General features: G+C 31.8%; 1 protein-coding gene across 1 annotated transcript in view; it reads right to left on the reverse strand.

Moving 5' to 3' along the window:
- Positions 1–18,556, reverse strand: part of LOC147075542 (lysine-specific histone demethylase 1A-like) — a 48,754-nt gene that overhangs the window by 15,785 nt on the left and 14,413 nt on the right. The gene's annotated exons all lie outside the window — the stretch shown is intronic.

Consider the following 18,556-nt stretch of genomic DNA (forward strand, 5'->3'; position numbering starts at 1 on the left):
TATATAATGTCGATGTTTATTCATGGAAAATCTCATCTGATCCATTATTGAGCCTATTGATTTCCTACAACTTGGCTATGAGTTACGAGAAAATAATTGTATATATCCAAGACAAATGACGAATGAACCTCTTCCAAATTATTTAGTTAAGCCATGCAAATGTAATTCTAACTGCCGTACATTATCATGTAGTTACATAAATCGGCTTTGGTATGTATATCATTGTGCAAATGTGTAAGTAGTGTTTGTAAAAAATGTGATCATGATACTTAAAGAAGTTTGAACACTTGACTTGTTGTTTCTTTTTTTTTATAAACGTGTAGGTACTTAGTGTGGTTAGTGGTTTTCGTTATTTCATTTATTCATCTACCTATATGTGCAACCTACACTGTTTTTGGATTAACCATAATACTAAAACTAATGACATGCATATATATGGTAAAGAAACCAGTCTGGGTGATTCTATACAAAAATGCTACTAAATAAAATAATTTAAGCCAAGGAGGATCCAAAGAATCGATAATTTTGAACACATTGCACTACCCGCTATTTTTATTTTTTCAAATGGGACGAACCGGTCTACGACCATGCCGATGGCATAGTACAAAATTATTGCATTTTCAATCAATCCCTGATTCGGTCATGGTTTTATTGAAGAACTCAGAACAATTTGTGGTGGGTTATAAGAAAAAAATTAAAACCTCAAAAAAAAAATGACCACTAATATCGCCTGGCAACATCGACATTATATATATTTGTGACCCCTAAATCCTATTCCAATCGTCAGAATACGTTCCGCATATTATGTATACAAAAAGTCTATGGGATCCTGGACTAAAAGTTGACTGCATTTGCTTGGCGGAATTTAAAACATCTCAGATAGCGTAATGATTGAAAATAACTAATGATTCACATTAGTCATAAACGGATCGATAACTTAAACTTAAAAAGGATAATAGATTACTGAATAATGTGAATTTGAGTCCCACTCAATCCGATAAATTTATAAATATCAAATAATGAAACCATAATCATAAATTGAATCATTAATGTTTAAAGGCTCTCGTGATGCAGTGCGTAAGGCGCTTGCCTTCCACCCGAGAGTTCCTGGGTTCGATTCCCGGTCAGGACACAATATATGTATGTGTTTTTCTCAAAGCCTGGGTGTTAGTGATTGTTCAAAATTACTAACAACCACCTTGTACGAAAAAGCAAAGACATGGTTACTAATAATTCTAAAAAAAAAATGTTTAATCTCCAACAAAATGTATCAATAAATTAAAGATAATGTTAAAACCGCGTTTAATTCACGCATAACATTAAAAAAACAGTAAAACTAAATGCATCAAATTTTGTATTTATAAATAAATTATTGACCAGTGAAACATATTCATTCCACATTCATGTGGGTACTAGTAAATTGCCCATAGAAACTATATTTAAAAATATCAGAGATTTTAAAATCGTAAAATAACCAATTGACAGTTTGACAAGAATATCATTAGTAGGTAAGTATGTAAATATTTAAATGATTATCTATGAATTCCAGATAACCGAAGCTATGATTGAAACTTTTTAATAGTTGACACATGCTTCTTGAACAATTAACGTTTAAAATACGTTATTCGGAAAGCTGAAAGCACTCCAACCTACCCTTAGTTTGCGAAAAACATTATTAAATATAATATATCCATCTGAAGACATTTTGTTGTACAAGACAAGGTAGGTGAACCTACAGTGAAATATTAAACATTTATATTACCAAAAATAAGCATGAGATAGTGTATAAAATAACATTGTGTATATACAGATAAAAACGTAATATTAAAATATTTAACAATAGTAATATTTTATAATGATCTGATTGTAAGGTTGGAGTTGTTATGCAACGCTTTGAGAATTCTTATAAATAAACCTATCAATAAAACATTAAAAAAACAAAACATGCAACCACAATGAAAAGGTGTTTTCTACGACCCGTGCACCTCCGCGGGGGTTATCATCCTAAAATAAAAGTAAAGGAATTTTGAAACAAAACACATCCTGTTTGAATAATAAAATACTCTCATCGACTGTATTGTCTTAATTTTTTATATAAAAAAAACGATGAAATGAAAACTTACACTTTCTCAAATAATGGAACTGTTATAGTATAATATTTCTCTTCTCCATATAAAGTCTTTGTAATATCTGTATATTACTCATTCAGACGAGTAGAAAAATGAGGGATGCCAATGCCAATGCCGGAATCCAAAAATACAACGAATTCATATCATATTAATAAAACTTTAATATTAGTTAAACCAAATATTAAGTAGAAACATTAAAAACGAACCCAGCAAAGTCCAAAATTATCGAAAGTCGGTCATTTGTTGGTTTAATCTTCTTGTGTGTGATAAATTAACATTTTGGAAGAAAAAATAAGATTTGATCTAGAAAACTAGAAAATACTTTAATTGGTTATAAATATCACAAAGTCTACTGATAAAAAATAATAATTTACTGTAGTTAGCAAGCATATTACAGTTTTTGAAGAGAGCTTTTTTATCGTTTGCCTAAGAATATAAAGTTGAATTGCTTTTAATAGCTTCAAATGTACTGGCACTGGTACTGGCGACGGCTCGTGAGGATATCGTAATATACGAACATAGAATCTGTGTCTCGAATCTGCAAGGAATGAAATAAATTCAAGACTGTCTTCTGTATGCCAGCATCATATTCTGCGATTCTTCAGAAAAACTGCTCGCCGATGCCCAGAGAGCGTTTTTTTGGGGTGGTGTACCTACTAGGTAAAGGTGCCAAAAGCCGTAAACCGACGAGATGGATTTAGACGCAGGATTTCACGAGAAAACTCATTACATCCGCCACAAGGCTAGATGAAGATAAGAAAAGACGGATAAACCTGGATAGATCGATCGTTCAATACACTACCAAATTATCTATAACAAATAGTACCTACTTAATAATATAAATAAAGAGATAAATTTGTATTATATAAGTACCCAATATCTGATATTGATTTTAAATTTTAAAAATATTTAACAGAAAATCAGCGAAAAAAATATTTTTTTTTACATTGTTGATCGACAAATTTAATCTTCTCTTAATGGCGGTAACGGCTGAATCAGAGATCAGGCCTTGACCTCCTCAATTACTATCCTCTTTAAATCGTGTTTATAACATATTATACCATCAACTTAACATAGTATTTAATTCAAAACTATTTCCAATCCGCAAATTTTAAAAGCAATAAAGTTAATTTTATTTGTTTAAAATTTGACGGAAAAAAGTCTACAATATCTAAATTATGAGATTATTACACGTCATAAAGTATTATATTTAGGATATGTATAATGTATTAAAATTTAAAAAATACATATAAATGTAATATACGTTTATTGAACATCTCGTTGGCGACTATCATTCAATGAACGCTATAGCTTTATAGTGCAAGAAATTTAAATGTCATTGCAACATAATATTTAAAAAAAGAAGGGCAATGATGTAGATAACTGCCAATTTATATTACTTTATGTTATACACTGAATCTAGCCGAGGCTATCATCACCATCGGTACCACAAACCAATGCGGATATTGACCGCTTCCAGGATGTGTCTCCAATCCTTTCATTCTGTAACTTCTTACACTAATTTAGCTCCAGGGATACTGCCTTTTTCTACACATTCTAACTATCGCCGTGTACGTCGTGTCTCCAATCCTTTCATTCTGTAACTTCTTACACTAATTTAGCTCCAGGGATACTGCCTTTTTCTACACATTCTAACTATCGCCGTGTACGTCATCCGGGCCTCCTTTTCCTTTTTGGTCTGATGAAGAGGAGTCTCTGTGATGGTTGGGTGTCTTTCAGACGTGGCCTGCCCAATACAGTCACCCGATTTTCACATGTGGGACGACACGACTCTCTAACTTGTCTAGGACGATTCGGTACCGGGACAACTAGGCGCCACGCAATCGAATGAAATTAGAAAATAAATAGACGGTCGTGAATTATAGGTAGGTTTTAAAATATATATTTAATATTATTATTTTTATTTAAATTATTATTATATTATTATTAAATTTAATACATGCTGATCATTTAAATATGCACACATCAATGCACATTACGTTTATTTCCAGCGAGAAGAGGGTTCTTTTATTTTTATATAAAGCCTAAAGCATGATAATTCTCAATCCGCAATAAAAAACAATATATTAGGAGTAAAATCAATTTAAACTAATAAGTAGTAGATAGAAACTGATTAAAATTCCTCGTCTACTTTCTGTATTAAATCGTAACGAACGTCTATTTATTTCATTAGACAGTGTGGCGCCCTATTGTCCTGGTGCCCAATTGTCACAGTCCCCTCTATAACGATGGACTAAACTCTCTCATATCAATAAAAAGTTATAGGAAAACGGAAGGTTCACTGTGTATTTACTCTAGTTACGAAATGAGAAAAGACATATCAATAATCAGCACTCACACGCTAAAATCTGCTCAAAAATAATAACGAATATTATTTGCAAAGATGTGGAGATAAGATGTTATGTATTTTTAATTCGTCCGCAGTCCGGATTGGCGTCGCATAGTAATTTTATTTCGAGAGTAATTTAAATCAATGAATATTAAACAGACATGGGATTCAAGAATAATAAAGTGGGAATAAAATTTATACCACGAGAATAATAGGTATACATCAGCTTGATCGTAAATCAATTGATTTATATCATGATCGAACGACATCTACCCGATGAACCAAGAAACGATAATATTCCGTAGATGGAAGGATGTGATGATAACCATCAGCCGTGTTGCCATTATAACAAGGATTTTTAAAAATCTCCTGTTTGAGATATAGATTAATTAAAATACAATATTCCAAAAATAGGAATAGATGGAATTTCATTAGTTTTTGAATACCCATTTATTTTTTCATTGAAAATCAAAATAAACATTGTGATAAAAATAGCCCTCGATGAAGTTCTTCCAAATTAAAATTTAATACAATAAAAAATATTTAGAATAATGTACCTACTTGGCCAAATATTACGGTTAACATGAAAATACCAAGAATGGAACAATTCAGCGTCAATGACTGTAGGTACGCTGGACAACTGGATGAGGAGACAACCCAGGGAACTCAGAAATAATGGGAACTGAAATACATAACGGGTAAGGCGATAGCAGGTAACCGACTCGAGTAAGGAAGAATCCGTATTAAACTTACACGCGTGTCAAGAATACGTTTTACGTCGGATACTGAAAACTGCTCTCGGTTTGTACATTTACGCTCAGTTAATGTTGGTGTATTACACACACTATTGCACGGGCACTCACACATTCAAAAGCCTGCATCAACATGCGGCGTATTGAATATAGCCTATCGGTATTCTATTTATTATCTGTTCTGTGAGACAACCGTACTGTTATGTCCCTCAGGGAGAAAGGCAAAGGAAACCTGTAGCTTGGGTTGACTGGAACCTGGTCGATGGTAGAAGATGGTCGGGAAACAATAAGCTTTCACGAAAGTTAAAACATTAAAGTTTATCCAACGGAAATGAGAGTACACATACAGCGGACAAGATATACGCGTTACAAAGAATTAAAAATAATAGACGAAGGGCGCGACGTGCGTGCCCTTTTATATACATTTTTGGTGATATCATTTTAATTAGTTTATTGACGTCTTGTGTGTGACATCCGACATAGCTCCAGAGTGCAATGACCATCTGATACCCTGCATTTGTGTTTATCAAGTTAGAATATTCTGTAGGTACTGCAACACAATTACATGGCTATTGTTTATTAACATAAGCAATAGTTATGTATTATGTATATATTAACATATGCAAAGTTTGGTAGGTATAACGTACTCTGAAACTTGGGAGGTTGTATAACAGTACGACGGACAACTGCGAACTGCTTCGATTATCTACCATCAAAATTGTGGACCCTCGGCCACTACGCAATATAATAATTAATCATTCGGTCTATATACATATTAAAGGTATATACTAATATAGTATAGGTAAATTACGAAATTTGGGGGATATTGATACTTACGTGTCTAACGATTATTATGTCAATGCAATTTAGTGCGCGATTGGTTTGTGAAGACACACTATCTATCACTATGCTTTATTATAAGTACATATTTTAAGATAGATTTATTTATTCACTTTCAGGTCACAACGAAGGTATGGATTTCGTACATTTCAACAATTGAAACTACACCAGATATTAATTAAACCACATACATTAAATTTCATTATAAAAATAATTAAGTACAAGATAAAAAGAACTTTTTATATACCACGTTTTTAAATTTTCTGTTGAATCATATAAACTTGACAATTCTATGTATTAATAATTTAGGACAAATAAGACAATTGTCAACAAATCATTTTTTTGCTATTTTGCAACAAACAAACACATATAGAATACTGAAATGTCATTTTGATTTCCATAGTAACGCACGTATATATTAATAATTTAGTTGCTAGGACCACCCCCTTAGCAACTAACAATAGTGGATTGGATTACGGATTTCTTCCAAAATAAATTTTCATACAAAACAGAATTTACTGAAAATGAATTCAATTCTACTTAAAGATGGCTAAAAGATAAATATTAAAAGAATGCATTGGCATCGTGTTCTGATATATTCTAAAAGTTTCAAATGTCTAGCTAGTCGGGAAGTTAGTTAAAAATCGATTGCAAGATTTGTACTGAATAAACAACCACCGGACAAACAAGAATACGAGCTAAGAAAAACGTGGTAATAACCACCGAAGCTTAGAGTCTACTGGAAACCATATCCCTAATATTGCATCTTGCATCCATTCACGTAGGGTCCGAGTAGATCTATTTTATAGCCATTTAGAGATAAAATGAGACAGTCGAAGAAAAATCACAGTTTGATAACTAATCTTTGTACGTCTTTAATTATTTGTACTCATTTCAAATGGCCGAATTTGCAAGATGTTATTGCTAACCATAATTATTTATTATATTACGCACATGATATTTATCCCACATTCCTAGAAACCGAGTCATTGAAAAGTCTGAACCCCCCCCCCCCTTCGAAGCTCTGACAGGTTTTAATGCACCCTTTTTTTTTTCATATATCATACGATAAACTGTCATTGAGTGTTATATAGCAACAAGTATGTTTCCAGAATTATATATGATTAATTGATTGTGGTGGCGCAGGTATGTTTGGACACCCATTAAAGCATTTATAGATGTCGCCTTACAAAAATTTAACTTATTTAATAATCCCCCATAAGTTATGTGACAAAGATTTTTTTATACTGTAAATATTTTTTTTACATTCGGTTGACACTAATTTCTGAAAAATACGTTCTAAATTAAAAAAAAAAAAAAAGATTGTGAAACTCCTTGTTCGAGTTAATAGTCTTATCTGCTTCATAGAAAACACAACTGTGGGTCTATTCTATGCTTATCGACCGCTAAAGTGATAAAGTGAAAAATATTATCAAACTTAGGGTAGGTTTGTATCAAAATATTAGCACTTATTGTAACAATTACACGAAGCCGGTTTTTATTGTTGCAATAAGTGCTATATTTTAACAGCACCTGTCTTGCTGCTGTTAAAATATCGCACTTATTGCAACAATAAAAACCGGCTTCGTGTAATTGTTACAATAAGTGCTAATATTTTGATACAAACCTACCCTAAGTTTGATACTATTTATCAATTTAGTGTTCGATAAGTATAGAATAGACCCACTGGTGCGTATTTTACTCAATTGTGTTGTGCGGTAGTCTTTGCTTTTTATCAAACACCTTCCAATAAACAAAATGAGTGTATTTTTGAAAGTGTTGATAAATCTATTTAAAGGATTTTGTGGTTAGTTATTAAATGTATTTAAATTATTTTCCCTGTATTTATTACCACTTGTTTGCATAAAATTATATCGGTACATTAATAGATTTCTGTGCGCGTCGCAGCTTCTTTTCAATTTTATTTCATATGTAGATTAACGTTGACTTCTTGATCTCGGATTTTAAATTCACGAACACCATTGTACAAAAACAAATGATTGAAAAGAAACGAGATAAAATTGAAATTTGATCTATTCACCAATAGCTGGAATAGACTCGTAATTAAATATTAAATCATCACGTTCAGTAGCGAAAAGACACATAAGACATCGTGAAATGTTTTTTTTATACAAATTTATATAAAAATATGACTAAGATTTCAAGCATTTCTTTTAAATTAATCATGGCTTATCAGATCGTATATTATTAAGTATGCAAATTTATAATCAAGTAATAGATATTGTGAAACATAAACGAGGTATTTGGTAATAAATACAAACAACACATTTTTAATCTTAACCAACCTTACAACTTACAAGATAATTTAAAAAAAAAAGTGAAAAATAAATTTTAATTTGAGTTTACAAAAAAACTTTTATTTTTATTGATATTGACAAATATTTTTACATCCACCTAATAATACAAAGAATTTTTCAATATTTAATTGTTAGGAGACGAAAATATATAAACATGCAATAAAATTAGTCTTTCACGTAAGTAATAATATAATGATTGATACCTATTTACTGTCGATAGCCAAGCCTTTGTGATATATCCATGCAAGCATATTCATAAATTTAATGAGAAATATTACATACTTAACTAATTAGACAGCAACATTTACTGGCTTTATGTGTAACGTAATGAAATTTTTTAAAACCTAAGTTGTATCGGTAAATATCTAAATATTCTAAATGAAACATCTCAGAATAGAGGAAGATATAATACGCTTTTTAAGATGTCATTTATGACGATAGGTATTCATGATATATACATACAAACGCATTTTGTGGATTGTCTTAGTGTTTCATGACCAATAAACTGGATAGCACACACGCATTCAGGCTATTTTTCTATGTAAGGAGCATGCCTCTCTCGATACAATGAAATGTATAGGAGAAAAAAATTATCATATTTATCAAATGAACTCATCTAAATAGTCCTCAAGCGACTAATTATCGGAAGCTATAAAGCGCCCAATTTCATTGTGAGAACATATTACACTGGGCGACTGAACTTCATAAAAATCTAACTCGATGACTAAAAAATCAACGTATGAATATATATAAGTACCTACATAGTTGTGTGATATAGGTAAATGGATGTAAATTAAAAGTGAAATCTGACGCAGAGCATATATTTTTGTATTTTTTCATAGTACAGTAAAGTTGTACTAACTAAAGATTAATACAGGTAAGGCAATTAAATATGCATAAGTAAGTATAGAGTTGAAACAAAGATATTATACTTCTACAATGTACTCTTGTGGTCTAACTAACACCATCAAGATGAAGTTAAATATGAGAATTTATGGCAGAGTTGTGATTGAAATTTCTCGTCTCGAGTATTCTCGAAAAATAACAAAAAGGTTGATTTTCATTTCACAAGTTATCGTTTCTCAAAAAATACATATAATAGCTACCTAGGTTGGTGTGACATTAAATCTAGTATTTTTCGACAACGCAAACATTAATTCTTCATGCTGGAGTACCTTTATCAAGGTATTGATAGTCCGATTACATACAGTTTGAAGCCTGAATACCCGAAAAAGCTCTAAACTTTGATTTTGGACGGAATTTCTGTTCTCTTTCGAAGAGAAGAGAGTGGAAAATAGATGTGAACTTCGTAGCTTTTTAAAAAGGAAGTTCATAAATAGATAAGAAAATATATATATAAAAAAAATAGATAACATAAAAATACAGTGCGCCGGTTAGACGGAAGCGACTTGCCTGCGCGGTATAAAAATACGAAACACTTTTACAGCGCCTTTCGGTTTACGCGTACAGTTTTCCCGTCCATACACACGGGCTTACCGATACAAACCGATTTGCGCAGGTAAGCCTGTAGTAAAGCATGAGCGTCTAGCCGGTAATTACTAAATAAGATATCAGTATGGTTTATATATTGATTTTTAGATACGCAGTGCTTAACAATTGGCCGGTAATACTATATTGTACTTAACTACGATTAATTTAGAAAAAGAAAGATTCGATCACATAATTAGTGGTGTGCAAAAGGTGTATGTTGGACATAACTCGCAAGGATAACAAACGAAATGATTGGATAAGGGAAATACAAGGCCATAAGATGAAATAGAGAGTATACAGGTTTTATTGTTTTTTTTTAAATTATTATTTTTATAAATTATGATTATAAATAAATTTAAAAAAAATAATAAATTGTATTCTGTTATCGTTGTATACGAATACCTTAATTGTCATCGCCTGTGATATTTTATTAATATTATGCTGTGTGCTCAGTTTTAGTCTTGTATTTTATATATTAATATTTTCTTCATAGGTGTAAGCGTCGTTTATAAATAAATTAATAAAGTGGCCGACATCCACTTCTCTTAAAAACAAAAATCTGTGAATTTTCATGGAGGCCCATATGCTCCGCCTAGGATCGAACAAAGTATGAACTGCAGGAGTGCATACAGAAGACATTTATAATAAAAATAAGAAGCATATCTGTATTCAGTGTATTCTTAGTATACTCGTACTATCTGTCGTGTTTGTTCATCACCTGCAAATGTTGTAAGTACCGGATTTCCTGTATCGCCGCCCACAAACTATAACAGAGTCGTCCAGTGTAATACGGGCATATTGGGTCGATCTACTTTATAACGGCTATCGTTTACGCGCGAACAAAAAAACACTCGCGTAGACAACGGACCCGATTGAAAAAAAAGGTCCAAAAGGTCCAAAGGGTTGGACACGAAGAAGAGGAGAGAAAGACCTTTGTAGCCCTCGGGGGGGTACTTTGATTAACGAGGCCGAACAGGGCGTCAATTTAAAATAAAGCTACCACGCTCTTGAGACAGAGAGACTCATTGCCGAGTTGAGATAATATCTCTATATTGTAAAGATCTGGATCATTATAGGACTTGATTTATATATATTTTGATAAAACATGGTCTATTTTAACATGAAAAAAATATGAATTGAAACAATTTATTAGTAAAAAGGTTTGATAGTCTCAATATTTTTTATTTGAAAACAGTCAGTATTTTTGATTAGATAGTAGGTAACAACTAAGATTGCCATTAGATTGCAATTCCCGACCATGTCCGATACTGATAGGATCATATAGGCCTCCACAGAGTGGAGGTTTGTATTGACAGATTTTGTTTTTTACGAGAAATGGATGTCAGCCACTTGCTCAACCTGTTAGTTCCATACCCTGACACACACAAATTGAAAAACAATATGTGTACTTGCCAGACCCAGGGTTCGAACCTGGGACCCACGGCTTTATAGTCCAACGCTTAAGCCGCGCGGCCACCGTGGGTGTCAAGAGTTGATTTTGCAAGATTGCAATTAGATGGCCATAATTGGCATGTTATTTAAATGTGGTAATTAATTAGTCTATACTATAAGCCTAGTCTATACAAAATAGATATATCCGTAAACGAATAATAATCATTGTAAAATAACTATTCAACTAATAAAAACATTTCAATATGTTGTACCTATCCATGTTTGAACAAAAACATGTGCCGATGTTTTCTTCTTCGTGACCAGGGATCTCATGACTGAGAATCGTGACCTGGATGATTAAACCATCTTACAGTCTTCTCCACAGCTCGGTTCCATTCCTATCGGTATTCATTGGGCTTGTGTCAGGGAAACAGATGTGGCACTCGTAATTTGGTAGTCTATCTAGACTCTATAGGAAACTCTTTTTTGGCCACTCTGACCAATTTCCGTGAGCTTCTCCAGATTATCATCCTTCCTACGAGTTACATTAGCAAATAATTGGAGAGTCTAACTCGAATCTGGAATTCGTTGATTATGGAATCATGTGTTCGTTTGACCATCCATGAGACTCTCAGTACCGCATTTAAAATGCGCCTTGTCTTTCTCGGATTCATATAAAGGAATGTTATTTCGGTTAAAGCGCGCAATTTTGTACGATGAGAACTGACCATACTACATAATATAATTTCATAGCTATTTCGCAGGCGTGAATTTGTATTGGGTTTCAAACAAATATTTGTACACGTACATTTCAGTAAATGCAAAAGTTTACAAACAATTGTATAATCTGTTTAGGTACGGACAATTTATATAACCCAGCAGCTGGCTAACTTGGCATAATGGATGATTTATGTAATATCGCACGTACGTAGATCAGTGATTCCCAACTTTTTTGGTTGGATTATTTTAAATCTCAAGATAACGTTCTACGGATAAAACATTATTGTTTTAGAAATTTAGTGTAAAAAATGATATTTTTTTATTCGTAATACCAATCAACAGGCGATCAATTTGGATATAAGAGGAAGGAAGAATTACGAACACGGCTTGCACTATTCGACAATTCTCGAGAAATAATCAGAAAATGTAATCTCCAATATCGAACAATTAATTTTTCGAGAATTCAAGAAATTGTTACAAGGCAAAAATAAGTTAAAACGGAAAAAGAAATTTGCCGACCGGAAATGGATGTTTTTTAAATTCGCCGAAGAAAACTGTTTTTGGCAAGAAAAGCTAAAAAGGATTCGAATATAATCTCAAACGGATTCGGCCGGCAGAAAATTTAGGTCGGATGATTAAAAAAAGAAATATATTATTTTTCAATAATTCTCGAATTTTCCAGAAATAAAGAAACAATTCTCAGATCGCAAAAGACAAAAATCCAGAATTTCGAGAAACGAAAAAGTTGAGAAATCACCAACTCTACATAAAATATGATAAAAAATGCCTCGTGAATAAATTATGCAAAGTGTATAATAATATAGGTATAAAGATAGTTATGTAAACAAAAAATACTAGTTATATATAAATATCGATAGATGGCAGATATCAAAAGAAAGAAATGCCATATATTAATCAGTATCTTTACATTAATTTTATTTTGAGATAAAACACACAAAAACTTCTTTGATGGGAAGATCTATAATATTGCTATCATATTATTATGATTTTAAAGATCATGACTGGTTACATGAAAGTAATCGTTCCTAGCCAATATTGGTCCAGATTAAATTTCATATTTGTTTTTATGGAATAAATAGCGCATATTAAAAAGATTGGGTCACGAGAGAAAGAAAAAAATATAATTGCAGACCGAAATATACCTACGGGAAAAAATCATACTCCAGTGAAAACGGTAAATTTTACGCAAGTCGAAAAATTCCGACGGGCAGCATTGCCTCGTTATCGTAATGCGTTTAGCACGAATCTCAAAAAAATAAAATTGCACACCGCACCACTACACTTCGCAGGCCGTTTGGCCGTGCCCCAAACTGGCGAACGTGGTCTGAAAAAATTGCACCAAGATTTATTGTTTTTCGTCAATCTCAGATACATACATTGTACATACGGGTGCGACGTAACGGACATTGATTGAAAGTTTTCGTCAATGATCACCATCATCTTCTCAGCCACAGTCGATTCACTACTGGGTGAAGGATTCTTCTACTAATGGCGATGACTACTTACCTTTTGGACGAAGGTAAACGATTTTAACAATCAATTCAGCGTAAATCGAAAAAGTCATAATTTACCTATACCTAATATAGGTAGTTTATTTTAGTATAAAAAAGGATCATTCTTAAATTCTTAAAGGGCATAATTCGTCAATCCAATGTTCATACAAATATTAGTTACGATTGCAGAACCAATAATTTCATAGTATTTAAAGATGTCGCTAGTTCTAATCTAATTCTAATTCTAGAAATATTTTTCACAAGTCAAGGAAAACGTGAAATAATTGTTTGATATCGAGTTTTGGCCACTGGGTTTCACTTATGCCGGTACTAAGTCTTTTGTTGCCATGTACCTACTTCCAATATTTATTTCGATGTATAGGGCTCTATCGGATGTCATTGAATGATGTAATTTGTCGAGCGACGATGACCTATTTTTTGAGGGATATAGTCGGTCCAACGTCACTTCGATGTCTTGACGTATTGCATTATGTCTGAGACTTGTTGCTTCCTTACATATTTTCTTCGGTCATATCCGCCTCTTAGATGGAAGAACACATTGTAAAAATATTTTAGGCCGAAGTGATAGTAGGAAATTACTCTCGAATATTGTATTTAGACGTGCAAAATGCACTCCACCCAATCTTTGACTTCTGGACATTTTTGTCAGAAATCCTTTATCTACATACCTTTGTTGTTCAAAATATACACAGCTTTTGACATGTGTGAGCAATGTTTTAAATATAATGATTTTCAGTCCACAAAGCAGTAGGTATATGAAATAGAGACATTTATCTTCAAACCTATTAAGTAAGTTGTGGTTCGAAAATAATATTTACTTAAAAAGGGGGGTAATAATTTTCTTCAACACACAGTATTTCTTTCATAAAGATTTTTTCTAGTAAGTACCTAGTTGAATATTTTTTTGAGTTGTTATCTAATTATCTAAGTTCAAAAAATAATGTTACATTCGCAAATCTTGTGATTTATTCGTTGAATAAAAAAAATTCAAATGCCGATTGTCAAAATTAACGTAAAAATGTAGAGCGCTACAAAAATATAAAAACTACTAGTTAATTTATCCGTAATTAGATAGGATGCACATGTCGTAATTAGTAGATCACGTTGGCGCGAATACAGTAAACACGGGTTCAAGTTTCGCTAGGGGTCGTAATTTAAAAAAATGTTCTATTAATTGTATATGTATCTGAGGTTTGCAGTGATTATTAACAATTAGATAATGGGTCCCAGGTTAGAATCCTGGCTCTGGCAAATACAAATATTGTTTTTCAATCTGTGTTTGGAGTTAGAGTATGGACCTAATAGGTTGAGCAGGTGGCTAACATCATTTTCTCGTAAAAACAAAAACCCGCTAGTACGAACTTTCACTTTGTGGAGACCCATATAATCATATTAGGATTGGAAACGATCAAAAGAAAAAAGAAGAATATTATTCAATATAATTTAAAAATTATTAGGATTGGTTCCATCCGCATCGAGAAGAAATTATTAAATTAAGCTCATAATTATTGATTGTTGTGAATGTCTAATTGAAGCGGACGAAATGGGTCCTGCTCGTTATTCACTTATATAGAATATTATTGTAATACTTACGTTAGTGTTATTTTAATTAACATAATGTATTTACATCATGAAGTGATGTGCAATAATAATGTAATGTATAAAAATTGGTATTTAAAAAACGTGAAAGAGTGCCTTTATATTACTATTAATATTCAATATTAGTGAAACTATAGAAAACAAACAACAAAAAAATAACCGCAAGTCTATTTTGATAATAATGCGAGTTACTGCTAATTCGCTTTATGAGGGTAGAACAACGGTTATAACAACAATTATTTCATATTGGACGCGTGCGGCTTGACATTGTCAAAACCAAAAGATGACAGTGAAAAATCATTTTTACTAGAGGTCTATGGAAGCCTTTACTCATGAAAACTCGACTGACATTAATCTAGTATAAAATATTTATAGCGCTTTTTCAAAAACATTGCATTAATTACATCTTCAAAAACAGCAAGTAGGTAAGTATAGAATATTGTTGTTTTAAATTATTACAAATTAGTAATGGATAATTAGATAAATACTGAAACGCCTACATCAATCTCTACTTACTTGCTTTATTCAGAAATAAATTAAATATTTAAGTAAATATTATTATTAGTGATGAGCTTTATTTACATCGTGAGTCAATACTTAACCATCATCCCAATATTATACCTGCAGCAACTTTTTAAAGGATGAATTCAACCAATAAAAAAACTTGTGCCAATTATAAAGCTATTCGCTAACATCCAAAATTTTATAAGCGGCGATGTCAGACGATCAATTAAATTTGGTTTACCTCGATAAAACAATAAAATTAAGAATGCAGTATAGGACTTTGTTTGCTTTGTGGCTTACTTAGAGGCAAAAAGAATTATGCCTTAAGACAAAGAAATAGTAGGTATACCTCCATTTTAAATATATTACTTTTTATGACAGTGGTGGAGAGTTGGATGAAGGTAAACATTGTGTAACCGTAAAAAGTAGTCTGCAATTAGACGGTCATACTTACTATAATAACAATGACATATGAAATTGATAACATTTCAAAAGCTCACTGACGAATTTTACTTTTAATATTTTAATGGACGATATTTTTTTCTAATAATAAAATCGTAAGTGAATTTTTCGATTTTCGCCATAAAACGTCATATTGCACATAATTACAATAGTAGAATTAGTAAGTAGGCCAGTCGACTTGAAAATAATATTTATAATAGCAAAGATGAGCCTAGTGGTGTGCTTCCAAGGTCAACTATTTGTAGTTGGTTCCTGTTGTAAGTCAAATAACTTAAATTAAATCTACGATTAACTAAATAGGATGACAGAAATGCATCCTATTAAATTTAATTTAGTCAAAGTACTTAGTTATCACAGCGTATAATCCTGGATAACATGTGAGTACCTATCTGCTTTTGCAACCGAAACTTTTGGTAACAATTCGTATTTTTAATTTATTATTTATGTTTGTCGATAATTCAATTAATTCTTCTTGAAACTTCAGTTCTAATTATTAACCTATCACCACAGTACTTCACCCCGAGCTAACAAAGTACGAATGACCAGAGATCGTAAGTAAATAAATACGCATCATATGATGTAGGTATACACAAATCACATTAACTCGAAAGGACATAATATATGAAAATATATTTTCATTTTAGCAAGACGTCACCACCTGGTTTCCTACATATTACTTTTAAATTACCCTAGTATATTTTACCCACATGAAAAATAATCAAAATAATCCATAGATTCCATTGAAATTACATTGTTTAATGGCGATAAATTGAACATAATATTATTATGGTGCCTATATTAACTGACTTTTCGGAAGGATTGCCCTTTCACTAGTACTCGTCAAATCAATATTCTGAGGTAGGTAAGTGAGAAAGTAGATATTTTACCACGTTTTTCTTAGCTCGTATTCTTGTTTGTCAGGTGGTTGTTTAACCAGTACAAATCTTGCAATCGATTTTTAACTAACGTCCCGACTAGCTAGACATTTTAAACTTTAATAATATATCAGGACACGATGCCAATGCATTCTTTTAATACTTTTAGCCATCTTTAAGTGGAATTGAATTAATTTTCAGTTAATTCTGTTTTGTATGAAAAGTTATTTCGGAAGAAATCCGTAACCCAATCACACTATAATTGGTTGCCAAGGGGGTGGTCCTAGCAACTAAATTATTAATATATACGTGGGATACTATGGCAATCAAAATGACATATCAGTATTCTATATTTGTTTGTTGCAAAATAGCAAAAAAATGATTTGTTGACAATGGCCTTATTTGGCCTAAATTATTAATACATAGAATTGTCAAGTTTATATGATTCAATAGAAAATTTAAAAGTGGTATATAAAAAGTTCTTTTTATCTTGTAATTATTTATCTTTATAATGAAATTTAATGTATGTGGTCTAATTAATATCTGGTGTACTTTCAATTGTTGAAATGTACGAAATCCATACCTTCGTTGTGACCTGAAAGTGAATAAATAAATCAACCCATCCTTGCTCGTCTCATACCCTTGAACATGCACATGAAGAATAGATAACAATTATTCTTCCGAAAAATGTTACTTACAATATGCATCTTAACATAGTGTAGGTATAATGTTTACCTACTGTCTATGAACGGATATGGAAAAGATAAGAAACCAAAACCATGTAAGTAGGTGCCTACCTGCCATAGAAAATTTTGTTGATAAAATACAGGCATATTTTGAAATTGATTATAATTACAGCTTTGAACAAATACAAAATTCAGCCTGACCAGTAGAGACTATTTAACTAAAGTTTTCCGATATTAAAGTTATATGCATAATATATTATTTATATTATACCAGTGATTAGCTTCGATCAAATATTGATTATTAAAATTTGAACTTTGTAATTAAATTAAATCAGCATAAATACGTCCATAAAAGGCACTAAGGGAATAGCCGCACAGAATAGAGTATGTTTCGCTTCTATCGACTTTAAGGTCCATGTATATTAGTAGGTACATATAAAAATTTAATATAGTGACGTCAAAAACAATCCTTTTTGAACATACATAATTTTCAAAACACTTCTGAGAAAACCGCAGGAATCGAACCTGTATCTTTCGGGGATTGCGCACACGCACATTGAAGACAATGCTAAATGAGTAAGTAATACTTAATTGCGACAAATTTTAACTAATGGTTTTTAACATTCTCCGAAGCGTTTTCTAAATTGAGCTACTATTGGCGATCGGCTTTTGTATTTTAAATTAAAGTAGGTATTACTTTCTTTACTAACCGACTTCACGGATCACTCCCACAGCTATTTCCAAAAAATAAAAAGAAGAAGGAGGTTTAACCCAAAACACGATCTCTTTCTGCCATGACTCGAGAGATGTAAACGTTCATTTTTTTTTAAATATGGTTATCTTACGATCGTTCTAAAAATGGGTTTATATTAATTATTGTTTTCAAAACATTTATAAAAAAAT

This window comes from Rhyacophila brunnea, unplaced genomic scaffold, assembly GCF_057557595.1.
Source record: "Rhyacophila brunnea isolate RB1 unplaced genomic scaffold, BYU_Rbru_1.0 scaffold_14, whole genome shotgun sequence".
NCBI classification, from domain to species: domain Eukaryota; kingdom Metazoa; phylum Arthropoda; class Insecta; order Trichoptera; family Rhyacophilidae; genus Rhyacophila; species Rhyacophila brunnea.